Below are 17,716 nucleotides of genomic sequence, written 5' to 3'. Positions count from 1 at the left end.
TGGGGCGCTCTGCCACCGATTTCATCCGTCCGCATCTGAAAGAGAGCTGAGACAAAAGGCAAAGTGCTGCAGGGTAACTTCACAGCTCCAGACATCTTGCGTTGCTCTAGGGATATGTTCTAGACTCTAACTACAACTGACATTACAAATTTCAAATTACATCACAAATTTCAGTCACAAATTGCCTTGGACTTGGCCTTTTACACCTACAGCCAGGCTGGGCAGCAGGGCAGAGCAGCTCCGGGACAACTACACCCAGACACCCGTGACACACCAGACAACCGACGAGGGGACACAATGGGGAGACAAAATTCTGGGCCACAAGAACGGCCGCAAGGACTGAGAGAATGCGGAATGAGATGAGCCGGGTGAGAATGAAGGCGAGCTGATGAAGCTCGCAGAACCCGGGAGGAAGAAGATGCTGACAGAATGACAAACTCCAGGAACCGCCAAGACGGAGGCCCAAGAATCTTATGGCCGCAATCCTCTACCTATCTTTGCGTTTCTTCAAGTCCTAAGCCGCAACAATGGATCCTCGCGGCGCACGGCTGTTGACACAGCTCGGAACAAGAGGTCTAAAAGACATCCAATCGGATGCTTGTCAAGAGAGACGCGATTCCAAGGCCTCTGAGAGCTGCCGAGCCGAGGAGCCCAGAGATTGGAGATGTTATAAGTGTTGCTGGGGTTTCTGGTAAGCCCCCAGAAGGGATAAGGGAAGGCACATACAACACAGGAGGCACAAAAGACACAGAAGGCACGATGGACGAGTGACACGACGCGCCCAGAGGCTGCTCTGTCCTGCACACCTCAGCACGGTGAACAAAAGTGAGGCTCTCCCACCGTGCGGCTTAAGGGGCCACAGCCTGGACCTCCCCGTCCCCAAAGCTGACTCAGATATCCCAGGTCACAAGTCCCGACCCGGCACCCCGCTTTCATCCCCTCTGCGGGTCGTAGCCTTTGACTCAGCTCTCGGATGCCCGCTGGGGAGGATCCACACGGAGCGCCAAGGAAGGCCGCCTGGCTATCCAGGAAGTTCCTGCCATCGCCAGGCTGTCGTCTCTCCGTCAGCTACCAAAAATAAAACAGAAAATCAGCAGCTGATCTGTGCAGGGCGTCGGCCAAAACCCGACAATTCCGCTACTCACGGTCTCCTGCGAACGGCCGTGTCCTGAGGCCGCACGATACGGCCACGCCGGGACCAGGCAGCGCCGTCGCAGGGCGCGCCTGAGTTAAGAGAAGAAAAAGTGATGTGGCGTTGCTGAGACTTGAACAGGCCCTCGCTCCTCCTCCCGACATCCCCAACTCACGGGAAGCCCTCGGCCCCTTCCTGAAGGCCACCCACACGGCCCCTTTACGTGGAAAAGGCTCCGTCACGCGGTCCCCTGTGACGCTTCCGCAGGGCTCACGGGAGCGGCGAAGCAGGCGTGCCGTGCCGGCCGGCTGGCGACGGGGTCTCGACGAAACGCGACTGGACCGCCTAAAGCATGCAAACAAGAAGGGACGCTTGGCGTTGCACCAGAAACTGAGAGCCCAGCGATAACAACAGCCTCCCTCCACCGGTCAACGCTCACCTTGCCCGCTTCACCTTGACTGCTGCTAGCCGGCTCTATTTCCTAAAAATAAAGACAAAGAGGAGACCTGTAACAACACAGGGACCGGTTCCAGTTGCCCTGCAAAGACAAACATTGACTTACCTTCTCAGGGGAACCCCCTTACCCTGGATGGGGCGCTCTGCCACCGATTTCATCCGTCCGCATCTGAAAGAGAGCTGAGACAAAAGGCAAAGTGCTGCAGGGTAACTTCACAGCTCCAGACATCTTGCGTTGCTCTAGGGATATGTTCTAGACCCCAACTACACCCTACATCACAAATTTCAAATTACAGGGGCCTTGGACTTGGCCTTTTACACCTACAGCCAGGCTGGGCAGCAGGGCAGAGCAGCTCCGGGACAACTACACCCAGACACCCGTGACACACCAGACAACCGACGAGGGGACACAATGGGGAGACAAAATTCTGGGCCACAAGAACGGCCGCAAGGACTGAGAGAATGCGGAACAAGATGAGCCGGGTGAGAATGAAGGCGAGCTGATGAAGCTCGCAGAACCCGGGAGGAAGAAGATGCTGACAGAATGACAAACTCCAGGAACCGCCAAGACGGAGGCCCAAGAATCTTATGGCCGCAATCCTCTACCTATCTTTGCGTTTCTTCAAGTCCTAAGCCGCAACAATGGATCCTCGCGGCGCACGGCTGTTGACACAGCTCGGAACAAGAGGTCTAAAAGACATCCAATCGGATGCTTGTCCAAAGAGACGCGATTCCAAGGCCTCTGAGAGCTGCCAAGCTGAGGAGCCCAGAGATTGGAGATGTTATAAGTGTTGCTGGGGTTTCTGGTAAGCCCCCAGAAGGGATAAGGGAAAGCACATACAACACAGGAGGCACAAAAGACACAGAAGGCACGATGGACGAGTGACAGGACGCGCCCAGAGGCTGCTCTGTCCTGCACACCTCAGCACTGTGAACAAAAGTGAGGCTCTCCCACCGTGCAGCCTAAGGGGCCACAGCCTGAACCGCCCCGACCCGGCACCCCGCTTTCATCCCCTCTGCGGGTCGTAGCCTTTGACTCAGCTCTCGGATGCCCGCTGGGGAGGATCCACACGGAGCGCCAAGGAAGGCCGCCTGGCTACCCGGGAAGTTCCTGCCATCGCCAGGCTGTCGTCTCTTCGTCAGCTACCAAAAATAAAACAGAAAATCAGCAGCTGATCTGTGCAGGGCGTCGGCCAAAACCCGACAATTCCGCTACTCACGGTCTCCTGCGAACGGCCGTGTCCTGAGGCCGCACGATACGGCCACGCCGGGACCAGGCAGCGCCGTCGCAGGGCGCGCCTGAGTTAAGAGAAGAAAAAGTAATGTGGCGTTGCTGAGACTTGAACAGGCCCTCGCTCCTCCTCCTGACATCCCCAACTCACGGGAAGCCCTCGGCCCCTTCCTGAAGGCCACCCACACGGCCCCTTTACGTGGAAAAGGCTCCGTCACGCGGTCCCTGTGACGCTTCCGCAGGGCTCACGGGAGCGGCGAAGCAGGCGTGCCGGCCGGCTGGCGACGGGGTCTCGACGAAACGCGACTGGACCGCCTAAAGCATGCAAACAAGAAGGGACGCTTGGCGTTGCACCAGAAACTGAGAGCCCAGCGATAACAACAGCCTCCCTCCACCGGTCAACGCTCACCTTGCCCGCTTCACCTTGACTGCTGCTAGCCGGCTCTATTTCCTAAAAATAAAGACAAAGAGGAGACCTGTAACAACACAGGGACCGGTTCCAGTTGCCCTGCAAAGACAAACATTGACTTACCTTCTCAGGGGAACCCCCTTACCCTGGATGGGGCGCTCTGCCACCGATTTCATCCGTCCGCATCTGAAAGAGAGCTGAGACAAAAGGCAAAGTGCTGCAGGGTAACTTCACAGCTCCAGACATCTTGCGTTGCTCTAGGGATATGTTCTAGACCCCAACTACACCCTACATCACAAATTTCAAATTACAGGGGCCTTGGACTTGGCCTTTTACACCTACAGCCAGGCTGGGCAGCAGGGCAGAGCAGCTCCGGGACAACTACACCCAGACACCCGTGACACACCAGACAACCGACGAGGGGACACAATGGGGAGACAAAATTCTGGGCCACAAGAACGGCCGCAAGGACTGAGAGAATGCGGAACAAGATGAGCCGGGTGAGAATGAAGGCGAGCTGATGAAGCTCGCAGAACCCGGGAGGAAGAAGATGCTGACAGAATGACAAACTCCAGGAACCGCCAAGACGGAGGCCCAAGAATCTTATGGCCGCAATCCTCTACCTATCTTTGCGTTTCTTCAAGTCCTAAGCCGCAACAATGGATCCTCGCGGCGCACGGCTGTTGACACAGCTCGGAACAAGAGGTCTAAAAGACATCCAATCGGATGCTTGTCCAAAGAGACGCGATTCCAAGGCCTCTGAGAGCTGCCAAGCTGAGGAGCCCAGAGATTGGAGATGTTATAAGTGTTGCTGGGGTTTCTGGTAAGCCCCCAGAAGGGATAAGGGAAAGCACATACAACACAGGAGGCACAAAAGACACAGAAGGCACGATGGACGAGTGACAGGACGCGCCCAGAGGCTGCTCTGTCCTGCACACCTCAGCACTGTGAACAAAAGTGAGGCTCTCCCACCGTGCAGCCTAAGGGGCCACAGCCTGAACCGCCCCGACCCGGCACCCCGCTTTCATCCCCTCTGCGGGTCGTAGCCTTTGACTCAGCTCTCGGATGCCCGCTGGGGAGGATCCACACGGAGCGCCAAGGAAGGCCGCCTGGCTACCCGGGAAGTTCCTGCCATCGCCAGGCTGTCGTCTCTTCGTCAGCTACCAAAAATAAAACAGAAAATCAGCAGCTGATCTGTGCAGGGCGTCGGCCAAAACCCGACAATTCCGCTACTCACGGTCTCCTGCGAACGGCCGTGTCCTGAGGCCGCACGATACGGCCACGCCGGGACCAGGCAGCGCCGTCGCAGGGCGCGCCTGAGTTAAGAGAAGAAAAAGTAATGTGGCGTTGCTGAGACTTGAACAGGCCCTCGCTCCTCCTCCTGACATCCCCAACTCACGGGAAGCCCTCGGCCCCTTCCTGAAGGCCACCCACACGGCCCCTTTACGTGGAAAAGGCTCCGTCACGCGGTCCCTGTGACGCTTCCGCAGGGCTCACGGGAGTGGCGAAGCAGGCGTGCCGGCCGGCTGGCGACGGGGTCTCGACGAAACGCGACTGGACCGCCTAAAGCATGCAAACAAGAAGGGACGCTTGGCGTTGCACCAGAAACTGAGAGCCCAGCGATAACAACAGCCTCCCTCCACCGGTCAACGCTCACCTTGCCCGCTTCACCTTGACTGCTGCTAGCCGGCTCTATTTCCTAAAAATAAAGACAAAGAGGAGACCTGTAACAACACAGGGACCGGTTCCAGTTGCCCTGCAAAGACAAACATTGACTTACCTTCTCAGGGGAACCCCCTTACCCTGGATGGGGCGCTCTGCCACCGATTTCATCCGTCCGCATCTGAAAGAGAGCTGAGACAAAAGGCAAAGTGCTGCAGGGTAACTTCACAGCTCCAGACATCTTGCGTTGCTCTAGGGATATGTTCTAGACCCCAACTACACCCTACATCACAAATTTCAAATTACAGGGGCCTTGGACTTGGCCTTTTACACCTACAGCCAGGCTGGGCAGCAGGGCAGAGCAGCTCCGGGACAACTACACCCAGACACCCGTGACACACCAGACAACCGACGAGGGGACACAATGGGGAGACAAAATTCTGGGCCACAAGAACGGCCGCAAGGACTGAGAGAATGCGGAACAAGATGAGCCGGGTGAGAATGAAGGCGAGCTGATGAAGCTCGCAGAACCCGGGAGGAAGAAGATGCTGACAGAATGACAAACTCCAGGAACCGCCAAGACGGAGGCCCAAGAATCTTATGGCCGCAATCCTCTACCTATCTTTGCGTTTCTTCAAGTCCTAAGCCGCAACAATGGATCCTCGCGGCGCACGGCTGTTGACACAGCTCGGAACAAGAGGTCTAAAAGACATCCAATCGGATGCTTGTCCAAAGAGACGCGATTCCAAGGCCTCTGAGAGCTGCCAAGCTGAGGAGCCCAGAGATTGGAGATGTTATAAGTGTTGCTGGGGTTTCTGGTAAGCCCCCAGAAGGGATAAGGGAAGGCACATACAACACAGGAGGCACAAAAGACACAGAAGGCACGATGGACGAGTGACAGGACGCGCCCAGAGGCTGCTCTGTCCTGCACACCTCAGCACTGTGAACAAAAGTGAGGCTCTCCCACCGTGCAGCCTAAGGGGCCACAGCCTGAACCGCCCCGACCCGGCACCCCGCTTTCATCCCCTCTGCGGGTCGTAGCCTTTGACTCAGCTCTCGGATGCCCGCTGGGGAGGATCCACACGGAGCGCCAAGGAAGGCCGCCTGGCTACCCGGGAAGTTCCTGCCATCGCCAGGCTGTCGTCTCTTCGTCAGCTACCAAAAATAAAACAGAAAATCAGCAGCTGATCTGTGCAGGGCGTCGGCCAAAACCCGACAATTCCGCTACTCACGGTCTCCTGCGAACGGCCGTGTCCTGAGGCCGCACGATACGGCCACGCCGGGACCAGGCAGCGCCGTCGCAGGGCGCGCCTGAGTTAAGAGAAGAAAAAGTAATGTGGCGTTGCTGAGACTTGAACAGGCCCTCGCTCCTCCTCCTGACATCCCCAACTCACGGGAAGCCCTCGGCCCCTTCCTGAAGGCCACCCACACGGCCCCTTTACGTGGAAAAGGCTCCGTCACGCGGTCCCTGTGACGCTTCCGCAGGGCTCACGGGAGCGGCGAAGCAGGCGTGCCGACCGGCTGGCGACGGGGTCTCGACGAAACGCGACTGGACCGCCTAAAGCATGCAAACAAGAAGGGACGCTTGGCGTTGCACCAGAAACTGAGAGCCCAGCGATAACAACAGCCTCCCTCCACCGGTCAACGCTCACCTTGCCCGCTTCACCTTGACTGCTGCTAGCCGGCTCTATTTCCTAAAAATAAAGACAAAGAGGAGACCTGTAACAACACAGGGACCGGTTCCAGTTGCCCTGCAAAGACAAACATTGACTTACCTTCTCAGGGGAACCCCCTTACCCTGGATGGGGCGCTCTGCCACCGATTTCATCCGTCCGCATCTGAAAGAGAGCTGAGACAAAAGTCAAAGTGCTGCAGGGTAACTTCACAGCTCCAGACATCTTGCGTTGCTCTAGGGATATGTTCTAGACTCTAACTACAACTGACATTACAAATTTCAAATTACATCACAAATTTCAGTCACAAATTGCCTTGGACTTGGCCTTTTACACCTACAGCCAGGCTGGGCAGCAGGGCAGAGCAGCTCCGGGACAACTACACCCAGACACCCGTGACACACCAGACAACCGACGAGGGGACACAATGGGGAGACAAAACTCTGGGCCACAAGGACGGCCACAAGGACTGAGAGAATGCGGAATGAGATGAGCCGGGTGAGAATGAAGGCGAGCTGATGAAGCTCGCAGAACCCGGGAGGAAGAAGATGCTGACAGAATGACAAACTCCAGGAACCGCCAAGACGGAGGCCCAAGAATCTTATGGCCGCAATCCTCTACCTATCTTTGCGTTTCTTCAAGTCCTAAGCCGCAACAATGGATCCTCGCGGCGCACGGCTGTTGACACAGCTCGGAACAAGAGGTCTAAAAGACATCCAATCGGATGCTTGTCAAGAGAGACGCGATTCCAAGGCCTCTGAGAGCTGCCGAGCCGAGGAGCCCAGAGATTGGAGATGTTATAAGTGTTGCTGGGGTTTCTGGTAAGCCCCCAGAAGGGATAAGGGAAGGCACATACAACACAGGAGGCACAAAAGACACAGAAGGCACGATGGACGAGTGACACGACGCGCCCAGAGGCTGCTCTGTCCTGCACACCTCAGCACGGTGAACAAAAGTGAGGCTCTCCCACCGTGCGGCTTAAGGGGCCACAGCCTGGACCTCCCCGTCCCCAAAGCTGACTCAGATATCCCAGGTCACAAGTCCCGACCCGGCACCCCGCTTTCATCCCCTCTGCGGGTCGTAGCCTTTGACTCAGCTCTCGGATGCCCGCTGGGGAGGATCCACACGGAGCGCCAAGGAAGGCCGCCTGGCTATCCAGGAAGTTCCTGCCATCGCCAGGCTGTCGTCTCTCCGTCAGCTACCAAAAATAAAACAGAAAATCAGCAGCTGATCTGTGCAGGGCGTCGGCCAAAACCCGACAATTCCGCTACTCACGGTCTCCTGCGAACGGCCGTGTCCTGAGGCCGCACGATACGGCCACGTCGGGACCAGGCAGCGTCGTCGCAGGGCGCGCCTGAGTTAAGAGAAGAAAAAGTGATGTGGCGTTGCTGAGACTTGAACAGGCCCTCGCTCCTCCTCCCGACATCCCCAACTCACGGGAAGCCCTCGGCCCCTTCCTGAAGGCCACCCACACGGCCCCTTTACGTGGAAAAGGCTCCGTCACGCGGTCCCCTGTGACGCTTCCGCAGGGCTCACGGGAGCGGCGAAGCAGGCGTGCCGTGCCGGCCGGCTGGCGACGGGGTCTCGACGAAACGCGACTGGACCGCCTAAAGCACGCAAACAAGAAGGGACGCTTGGCGTTGCACCAGAAACTGAGAGCCCAGCGATAACAACAGCCTCCCTCCACCGGTCAACGCTCACCTTGCCCGCTTCACCTTGACTGCTGCTAGCCGGCTCTATTTCCTAAAAATAAAGACAAAGAGGAGACCTGTAACAACACAGGGACCGGTTCCAGTTGCCCTGCAAAGACAAACATTGACTTACCTTCTCGGGGGAACCCCCTTACCCTGGATGGGGCGCTCTGCCACCGATTTCATCCGTCCGCATCTGAAAGAGAGCTGAGACAAAAGGCAAAGTGCTGCAGGGTAACTTCACAGCTCCAGACATCTTGCGTTGCTCTAGGGATATGTTCTAGACCCCAACTACACCCTACATCACAAATTTCAAATTACAGGGGCCTTGGACTTGGCCTTTTACACCTACAGCCAGGCTGGGCAGCAGGGCAGAGCAGCTCCGGGACAACTACACCCAGACACCCGTGACACACCAGACAACCGACGAGGGGACACAATGGGGAGACAAAATTCTGGGCCACAAGAACGGCCGCAAGGACTGAGAGAATGCGGAACAAGATGAGCCGGGTGAGAATGAAGGCGAGCTGATGAAGCTCGCAGAACCCGGGAGGAAGAAGATGCTGACAGAATGACAAACTCCAGGAACCGCCAAGACGGAGGCCCAAGAATCTTAAGGCTGCAATCCTCTACCTATCTTTGCGTTTCTTCAAGTCCTAAGCCGCAACAATGGATCCTCGCGGCGCACGGCTGTTGACACAGCTCGGAACAAGAGGTCTAAAAGACATCCAATCGGATGCTTGTCCAAAGAGACGCGATTCCAAGGCCTCTGAGAGCTGCCAAGCTGAGGAGCCCAGAGATTGGAGATGTTATAAGTGTTGCTGGGGTTTCTGGTAAGCCCCCAGAAGGGATAAGGGAAAGCACATACAACACAGGAGGCACAAAAGACACAGAAGGCACGATGGACGAGTGACACGACGCGCCCAGAGGCTGCTCTGTCCTGCACACCTCAGCACTGTGAACAAAAGTGAGGCTCTCCCACCGTGCAGCCTAAGGCGCCACAGCCTGAACCGCCCCGACCCGGCACCCCGCTTTCATCCCCTCTGCGGGTCGTAGCCTTTGACTCAGCTCTCGGATGCCCGCTGGGGAGGATCCACACGGAGCGCCAAGGAAGGCCGCCTGGCTATCCAGGAAGTTCCTGCCATCGCCAGGCTGTCGTCTCTCCGTCAGCTACCAAAAATAAAACAGAAAATCAGCAGCTGATCTGTGCAGGGCGTCGGCCAAAACCCGACAATTCCGCTACTCACGGTCTCCTGCGAACGGCCGTGTCCTGAGGCCGCACGATACGGCCACGCCGGGACCAGGCAGCGTCGTCGCAGGGCGCGCCTGAGTTAAGAGAAGAAAAAGTGATGTGGCGTTGCTGAGACTTGAACAGGCCCTCGCTCCTCCTCCCGACATCCCCAACTCACGGGAAGCCCTCGGCCCCTTCCTGAAGGCCACCCACACGGCCCCTTTACGTGGAAAAGGCTCCGTCACGCGGTCCCCTGTGACGCTTCCGCAGGGCTCACGGGAGCGGCGAAGCAGGCGTGCCGTGCCGGCCGGCTGGCGACGGGGTCTCGACGAAACGCGACTGGACCGCCTAAAGCATGCAAACAAGAAGGGACGCTTGGCGTTGCACCAGAAACTGAGAGCCCAGCGATAACAACAGCCTCCCTCCACCGGTCAACGCTCACCTTGCCCGCTTCACCTTGACTGCTGCTAGCCGGCTCTATTTCCTAAAAATAAAGACAAAGAGGAGACCTGTAACAACACAGGGACCGGTTCCAGTTGCCCTGCAAAGACAAACATTGACTTACCTTCTCAGGGGAACCCCCTTACCCTGGATGGGGCGCTCTGCCACCGATTTCATCCGTCCGCATCTGAAAGAGAGCTGAGACAAAAGGCAAAGTGCTGCAGGGTAACTTCACAGCTCCAGACATCTTGCGTTGCTCTAGGGATATGTTCTAGACCCCAACTACACCCTACATCACAAATTTCAAATTACAGGGGCCTTGGACTTGGCCTTTTACACCTACAGCCAGGCTGGGCAGCAGGGCAGAGCAGCTCCGGGACAACTACACCCAGACACCCGTGACACACCAGACAACCGACGAGGGGACACAATGGGGAGACAAAATTCTGGGCCACAAGAACGGCCGCAAGGACTGAGAGAATGCGGAACAAGATGAGCCGGGTGAGAATGAAGGCGAGCTGATGAAGCTCGCAGAACCCGGGAGGAAGAAGATGCTGACAGAATGACAAACTCCAGGAACCGCCAAGACGGAGGCCCAAGAATCTTAAGGCCGCAATCCTCTACCTATCTTTGCGTTTCTTCAAGTCCTAAGCCGCAACAATGGATCCTCGCGGCGCACGGCTGTTGACACAGCTCGGAACAAGAGGTCTAAAAGACATCCAATCGGATGCTTGTCCAAAGAGACGCGATTCCAAGGCCTCTGAGAGCTGCCAAGCTGAGGAGCCCAGAGATTGGAGATGTTATAAGTGTTGCTGGGGTTTCTGGTAAGCCCCCAGAAGGGATAAGGGAAAGCACATACAACACAGGAGGCACAAAAGACACAGAAGGCACGATGGACGAGTGACAGGACGCGCCCAGAGGCTGCTCTGTCCTGCACACCTCAGCACTGTGAACAAAAGTGAGGCTCTCCCACCGTGCAGCCTAAGGCGCCACAGCCTGAACCGCCCCGACCCGGCACCCCGCTTTCATCCCCTCTGCGGGTCGTAGCCTTTGACTCAGCTCTCGGATGCCCGCTGGGGAGGATCCACACGGAGCGCCAAGGAAGGCCGCCTGGCTATCCAGGAAGTTCCTGCCATCGCCAGGCTGTCGTCTCTCCGTCAGCTACCAAAAATAAAACAGAAAATCAGCAGCTGATCTGTGCAGGGCGTCGGCCAAAACCCGACAATTCCGCTACTCACGGTCTCCTGCGAACGGCCGTGTCCTGAGGCCGCACGATACGGCCACGCCGGGACCAGGCAGCGTCGTCGCAGGGCGCGCCTGAGTTAAGAGAAGAAAAAGTGATGTGGCGTTGCTGAGACTTGAACAGGCCCTCTCTCCTCCTCCCGACATCCCCAACTCACGGGAAGCCCTCGGCCCCTTCCTGAAGGCCACCCACACGGCCCCTTTACGTGGAAAAGGCTCCGTCACGCGGTCCCCTGTGACGCTTCCGCAGGGCTCACGGGAGCGGCGAAGCAGGCGTGCCGTGCCGGCCGGCTGGCGACGGGGTCTCGACGAAACGCGACTGGACCGCCTAAAGCATGCAAACAAGAAGGGACGCTTGGCGTTGCACCAGAAACTGAGAGCCCAGCGATAACAACAGCCTCCCTCCACCGGTCAACGCTCACCTTGCCCGCTTCACCTTGACTGCTGCTAGCCGGCTCTATTTCCTAAAAATAAAGACAAAGAGGAGACCTGTAACAACACAGGGACCGGTTCCAGTTGCCCTGCAAAGACAAACATTGACTTACCTTCTCGGGGGAACCCCCTTACCCTGGATGGGGCGCTCTGCCACCGATTTCATCCGTCCGCATCTGAAAGAGAGCTGAGACAAAAGGCAAAGTGCTGCAGGGTAACTTCACAGCTCCAGACATCTTGCGTTGCTCTAGGGATATGTTCTAGACCCCAACTACACCCTACATCACAAATTTCAAATTACAGGGGCCTTGGACTTGGCCTTTTACACCTACAGCCAGGCTGGGCAGCAGGGCAGAGCAGCTCCGGGACAACTACACCCAGACACCCGTGACACACCAGACAACCGACGAGGGGACACAATGGGGAGACAAAATTCTGGGCCACAAGAACGGCCGCAAGGACTGAGAGAATGCGGAACAAGATGAGCTGGGTGAGAATGAAGGCGAGCTGATGAAGCTCGCAGAACCCGGGAGGAAGAAGATGCTGACAGAATGACAAACTCCAGGAACCCCCAAGACGGAGGCCCAAGAATCTTAAGGCCGCAATCCTCTACCTATCTTTGCGTTTCTTCAAGTCCTAAGCCGCAACAATGGATCCTCGCGGCGCACGGCTGTTGACACAGCTCGGAACAAGAGGTCTAAAAGACATCCAATCGGATGCTTGTCCAAAGAGACGCGATTCCAAGGCCTCTGAGAGCTGCCAAGCTGAGGAGCCCAGAGATTGGAGATGTTATAAGTGTTGCTGGGGTTTCTGGTAAGCCCCCAGAAGGGATAAGGGAAAGCACATACAACACAGGAGGCACAAAAGACACAGAAGGCACGATGGACGAGTGACAGGACGCGCCCAGAGGCTGCTCTGTCCTGCACACCTCAGCACTGTGAACAAAAGTGAGGCTCTCCCACCGTGCAGCCTAAGGCGCCACAGCCTGAACCGCCCCGACCCGGCACCCCGCTTTCATCCCCTCTGCGGGTCGTAGCCTTTGACTCAGCTCTCGGATGCCCGCTGGGGAGGATCCACACGGAGCGCCAAGGAAGGCCGCCTGGCTACCCGGGAAGTTCCTGCCATCGCCAGGCTGTCGTCTCTTCGTCAGCTACCAAAAATAAAACAGAAAATCAGCAGCTGATCTGTGCAGGGCGTCGGCCAAAACCCGACAATTCCGCTACTCACGGTCTCCTGCGAACGGCCGTGTCCTGAGGCCGCACGATACGGCCACGCCGGGACCAGGCAGCGCCGTCGCAGGGCGCGCCTGAGTTAAGAGAAGAAAAAGTAATGTGGCGTTGCTGAGACTTGAACAGGCCCTCGCTCCTCCTCCTGACATCCCCAACTCACGGGAAGCCCTCGGCCCCTTCCTGAAGGCCACCCACACGGCCCCTTTACGTGGAAAAGGCTCCGTCACGCGGTCCCTGTGACGCTTCCGCAGGGCTCACGGGAGCGGCGAAGCAGGCGTGCCGGCCGGCTGGCGACGGGGTCTCGACGAAACGCGACTGGACCGCCTAAAGCATGCAAACAAGAAGGGACGCTTGGCGTTGCACCAGAAACTGAGAGCCCAGCGATAACAACAGCCTCCCTCCACCGGTCAACGCTCACCTTGCCCGCTTCACCTTGACTGCTGCTAGCCAGCTCTATTTCCTAAAAATAAAGACAAAGAGGAGACCTGTAACAACACAGGGACCGGTTCCAGTTGCCCTGCAAAGACAAACATTGACTTACCTTCTCAGGGGAACCCCCTTACCCTGGATGGGGCGCTCTGCCACCGATTTCATCCGTCCGCATCTGAAAGAGAGCTGAGACAAAAGGCAAAGTGCTGCAGGGTAACTTCACAGCTCCAGACATCTTGCGTTGCTCTAGGGATATGTTCTAGACTCTAACTACAACTGACATTACAAATTTCAAATTACATCACAAATTTCAGTCACAAATTGCCTTGGACTTGGCCTTTTACACCTACAGCCAGGCTGGGCAGCAGGGCAGAGCAGCTCCGGGACAACTACACCCAGACACCCGTGACACACCACACAACGGACGAGGGGACACAATGGGGAGACAAAACTCTGGGCCACAAGGACGGCCACAAGGACTGAGAGAATGCGGAATGAGATGAGCCGGGTGAGAATGAAGGCGAGCTGATGAAGCTCGCAGAACCCGGGAGGAAGAAGATGCTGACAGAATGACAAACTCCAGGAACCGCCAAGACGGAGGCCCAAGAATCTTATGGCCGCAATCCTCTACCTATCTTTGCGTTTCTTCAAGTCCTAAGCCGCAACAATGGATCCTCGCGGCGCACGGCTGTTGACACAGCTCGGAACAAGAGGTCTAAAAGACATCCAATCGGATGCTTGTCCAAAGAGACGCGATTCCAAGGCCTCTGAGAGCTGCCAAGCTGAGGAGCCCAGAGATTGGAGATGTTATAAGTGTTGCTGGGGTTTCTGGTAAGCCCCCAGAAGGGATAAGGGAAAGCACATACAACACAGGAGGCACAAAAGACACAGAAGGCACGATGGACGAGTGACACGACGCGCCCAGAGGCTGCTCTGTCCTGCACACCTCAGCACTGTGAACAAAAGTGAGGCTCTCCCACCGTGCAGCCTAAGGGGCCACAGCCTGAACCGCCCCGACCCGGCACCCCGCTTTCATCCCCTCTGCGGGTCGTAGCCTTTGACTCAGCTCTCGGATGCCCGCTGGGGAGGATCCACACGGAGCGCCAAGGAAGGCCGCCTGGCTATCCGGGAAGTTCCTGCCATCGCCAGGCTGTCGTCTCTTCGTCAGCTACCAAAAATAAAACAGAAAATCAGCAGCTGATCTGTGCAGGGCGTCGGCCAAAACCCGACAATTCCGCTACTCACGGTCTCCTGCGAACGGCCGTGTCCTGAGGCCGCATGATACGGCCACGCCGGGACCAGGCAGCGCCGTTGCAGGGCGCGCCTGAGTTAAGAGAAGAAAAAGTAATGTGGCGTTGCTGAGACTTGAACAGGCCCTCGCTCCTCCTCCTGACATCCCCAACTCACGGGAAGCCCTCGGCCCCTTCCTGAAGGCCACCCACACGGCCCCTTTACGTGGAAAAGGCTCCGTCACGCGGTCCCTGTGACGCTTCCGCAGGGCTCACGGGAGCGGCGAAGCAGGCGTGCCGGCCGGCTGGCGACGGGGTCTCGACGAAACGCGACTGGACCGCCTAAAGCATGCAAACAAGAAGGGACGCTTGGCGTTGCACCAGAAACTGAGAGCCCAGCGATAACAACAGCCTCCCTCCACCGGTCAACGCTCACCTTGCCCGCTTCACCTTGACTGCTGCTAGCCGGCTCTATTTCCTAAAAATAAAGACAAAGAGGAGACCTGTAACAACACAGGGACCGGTTCCAGTTGCCCTGCAAAGACAAACATTGACTTACCTTCTCGGGGGAACCCCCTTACCCTGGATGGGGCGCTCTGCCACCGATTTCATCCGTCCGCATCTGAAAGAGAGCTGAGACAAAAGGCAAAGTGCTGCAGGGTAACTTCACAGCTCCAGACATCTTGCGTTGCTCTAGGGATATGTTCTAGACCCCAACTACACCCTACATCACAAATTTCAAATTACAGGGGCCTTGGACTTGGCCTTTTACACCTACAGCCAGGCTGGGCAGCAGGGCAGAGCAGCTCCGGGACAACTACACCCAGACACCCGTGACACACCAGACAACCGACGAGGGGACACAATGGGGAGACAAAATTCTGGGCCACAAGAACGGCCGCAAGGACTGAGAGAATGCGGAACAAGATGAGCTGGGTGAGAATGAAGGCGAGCTGATGAAGCTCGCAGAACCCGGGAGGAAGAAGATGCTGACAGAATGACAAACTCCAGGAACCCCCAAGACGGAGGCCCAAGAATCTTAAGGCCGCAATCCTCTACCTATCTTTGCGTTTCTTCAAGTCCTAAGCCGCAACAATGGATCCTCGCGGCGCACGGCTGTTGACACAGCTCGGAACAAGAGGTCTAAAAGACATCCAATCGGATGCTTGTCCAAAGAGACGCGATTCCAAGGCCTCTGAGAGCTGCCAAGCTGAGGAGCCCAGAGATTGGAGATGTTATAAGTGTTGCTGGGGTTTCTGGTAAGCCCCCAGAAGGGATAAGGGAAAGCACATACAACACAGGAGGCACAAAAGACACAGAAGGCACGATGGACGAGTGACAGGACGCGCCCAGAGGCTGCTCTGTCCTGCACACCTCAGCACTGTGAACAAAAGTGAGGCTCTCCCACCGTGCAGCCTAAGGCGCCACAGCCTGAACCGCCCCGACCCGGCACCCCGCTTTCATCCCCTCTGCGGGTCGTAGCCTTTGACTCAGCTCTCGGATGCCCGCTGGGGAGGATCCACATGGAGCGCCAAGGAAGGCCGCCTGGCTACCCGGGAAGTTCCTGCCATCGCCAGGCTGTCGTCTCTTCGTCAGCTACCAAAAATAAAACAGAAAATCAGCAGCTGATCTGTGCAGGGCGTCGGCCAAAACCCGACAATTCCGCTACTCACGGTCTCCTGCGAACGGCCGTGTCCTGAGGCCGCACGATACGGCCACGCCGGGACCAGGCAGCGCCGTCGCAGGGCGCGCCTGAGTTAAGAGAAGAAAAAGTAATGTGGCGTTGCTGAGACTTGAACAGGCCCTCGCTCCTCCTCCTGACATCCCCAACTCACGGGAAGCCCTCGGCCCCTTCCTGAAGGCCACCCACACGGCCCCTTTACGTGGAAAAGGCTCCGTCACGCGGTCCCTGTGACGCTTCCGCAGGGCTCACGGGAGCGGCGAAGCAGGCGTGCCGGCCGGCTGGCGACGGGGTCTCGACGAAACGCGACTGGACCGCCTAAAGCATGCAAACAAGAAGGGACGCTTGGCGTTGCACCAGAAACTGAGAGCCCAGCGATAACAACAGCCTCCCTCCACCGGTCAACGCTCACCTTGCCCGCTTCACCTTGACTGCTGCTAGCCAGCTCTATTTCCTAAAAATAAAGACAAAGAGGAGACCTGTAACAACACAGGGACCGGTTCCAGTTGCCCTGCAAAGACAAACATTGACTTACCTTCTCAGGGGAACCCCCTTACCCTGGATGGGGCGCTCTGCCACCGATTTCATCCGTCCGCATCTGAAAGAGAGCTGAGACAAAAGGCAAAGTGCTGCAGGGTAACTTCACAGCTCCAGACATCTTGCGTTGCTCTAGGGATATGTTCTAGACTCTAACTACAACTGACATTACAAATTTCAAATTACATCACAAATTTCAGTCACAAATTGCCTTGGACTTGGCCTTTTACACCTACAGCCAGGCTGGGCAGCAGGGCAGAGCAGCTCCGGGACAACTACACCCAGACACCCGTGACACACCACACAACGGACGAGGGGACACAATGGGGAGACAAAACTCTGGGCCACAAGGACGGCCACAAGGACTGAGAGAATGCGGAATGAGATGAGCCGGGTGAGAATGAAGGCGAGCTGATGAAGCTCGCAGAACCCGGGAGGAAGAAGATGCTGACAGAATGACAAACTCCAGGAACCGCCAAGACGGAGGCCCAAGAATCTTATGGCCGCAATCCTCTACCTATCTTTGCGTTTCTTCAAGTCCTAAGCCGCAACAATGGATCCTCGCGGCGCACGGCTGTTGACACAGCTCGGAACAAGAGGTCTAAAAGACATCCAATCGGATGCTTGTCCAAAGAGACGCGATTCCAAGGCCTCTGAGAGCTGCCAAGCTGAGGAGCCCAGAGATTGGAGATGTTATAAGTGTTGCTGGGGTTTCTGGTAAGCCCCCAGAAGGGATAAGGGAAAGCACATACAACACAGGAGGCACAAAAGACACAGAAGGCACGATGGACGAGTGACACGACGCGCCCAGAGGCTGCTCTGTCCTGCACACCTCAGCACTGTGAACAAAAGTGAGGCTCTCCCACCGTGCAGCCTAAGGGGCCACAGCCTGAACCGCCCCGACCCGGCACCCCGCTTTCATCCCCTCTGCGGGTCGTAGCCTTTGACTCAGCTCTCGGATGCCCGCTGGGGAGGATCCACACGGAGCGCCAAGGAAGGCCGCCTGGCTAT

At 57.1% G+C, this 17,716-nt stretch overlaps 2 long non-coding RNA genes across 2 annotated transcripts in view; both read right to left on the bottom strand.

The window, feature by feature from the left end:
- The window catches only part of LOC147653839 (uncharacterized), a 70,938-nt gene that overhangs the window by 28,811 nt on the left and 24,411 nt on the right, over positions 1 to 17,716 (bottom strand). The window lies entirely within an intron of this gene.
- On the bottom strand, positions 2,362 to 9,424 carry LOC147653840 (uncharacterized). Its single transcript, XR_015285828.1, has 17 exons — positions 8,388 to 9,424; positions 8,265 to 8,306; positions 8,001 to 8,170; positions 7,839 to 7,917; positions 6,666 to 7,761; positions 6,543 to 6,584; positions 6,285 to 6,448; positions 6,123 to 6,201; positions 5,009 to 6,045; positions 4,886 to 4,927; positions 4,628 to 4,791; positions 4,466 to 4,544; positions 3,352 to 4,388; positions 3,229 to 3,270; positions 2,971 to 3,134; positions 2,809 to 2,887; positions 2,362 to 2,731 (listed from the first exon to the last, which is right to left on the bottom strand). It is a non-coding gene; the product is annotated as an uncharacterized LOC147653840 (long non-coding RNA).

Source organism: Cyanistes caeruleus, chromosome 4 (assembly GCF_971803275.1).
Source record: "Cyanistes caeruleus chromosome 4, bCyaCae1.hap1.1, whole genome shotgun sequence".
In the NCBI taxonomy this organism is placed as follows: domain Eukaryota; kingdom Metazoa; phylum Chordata; class Aves; order Passeriformes; family Paridae; genus Cyanistes; species Cyanistes caeruleus.
The sequence above is the reverse complement of the archived record's forward strand: the minus strand, read 5'-3'. Positions and strand labels throughout refer to the sequence as shown.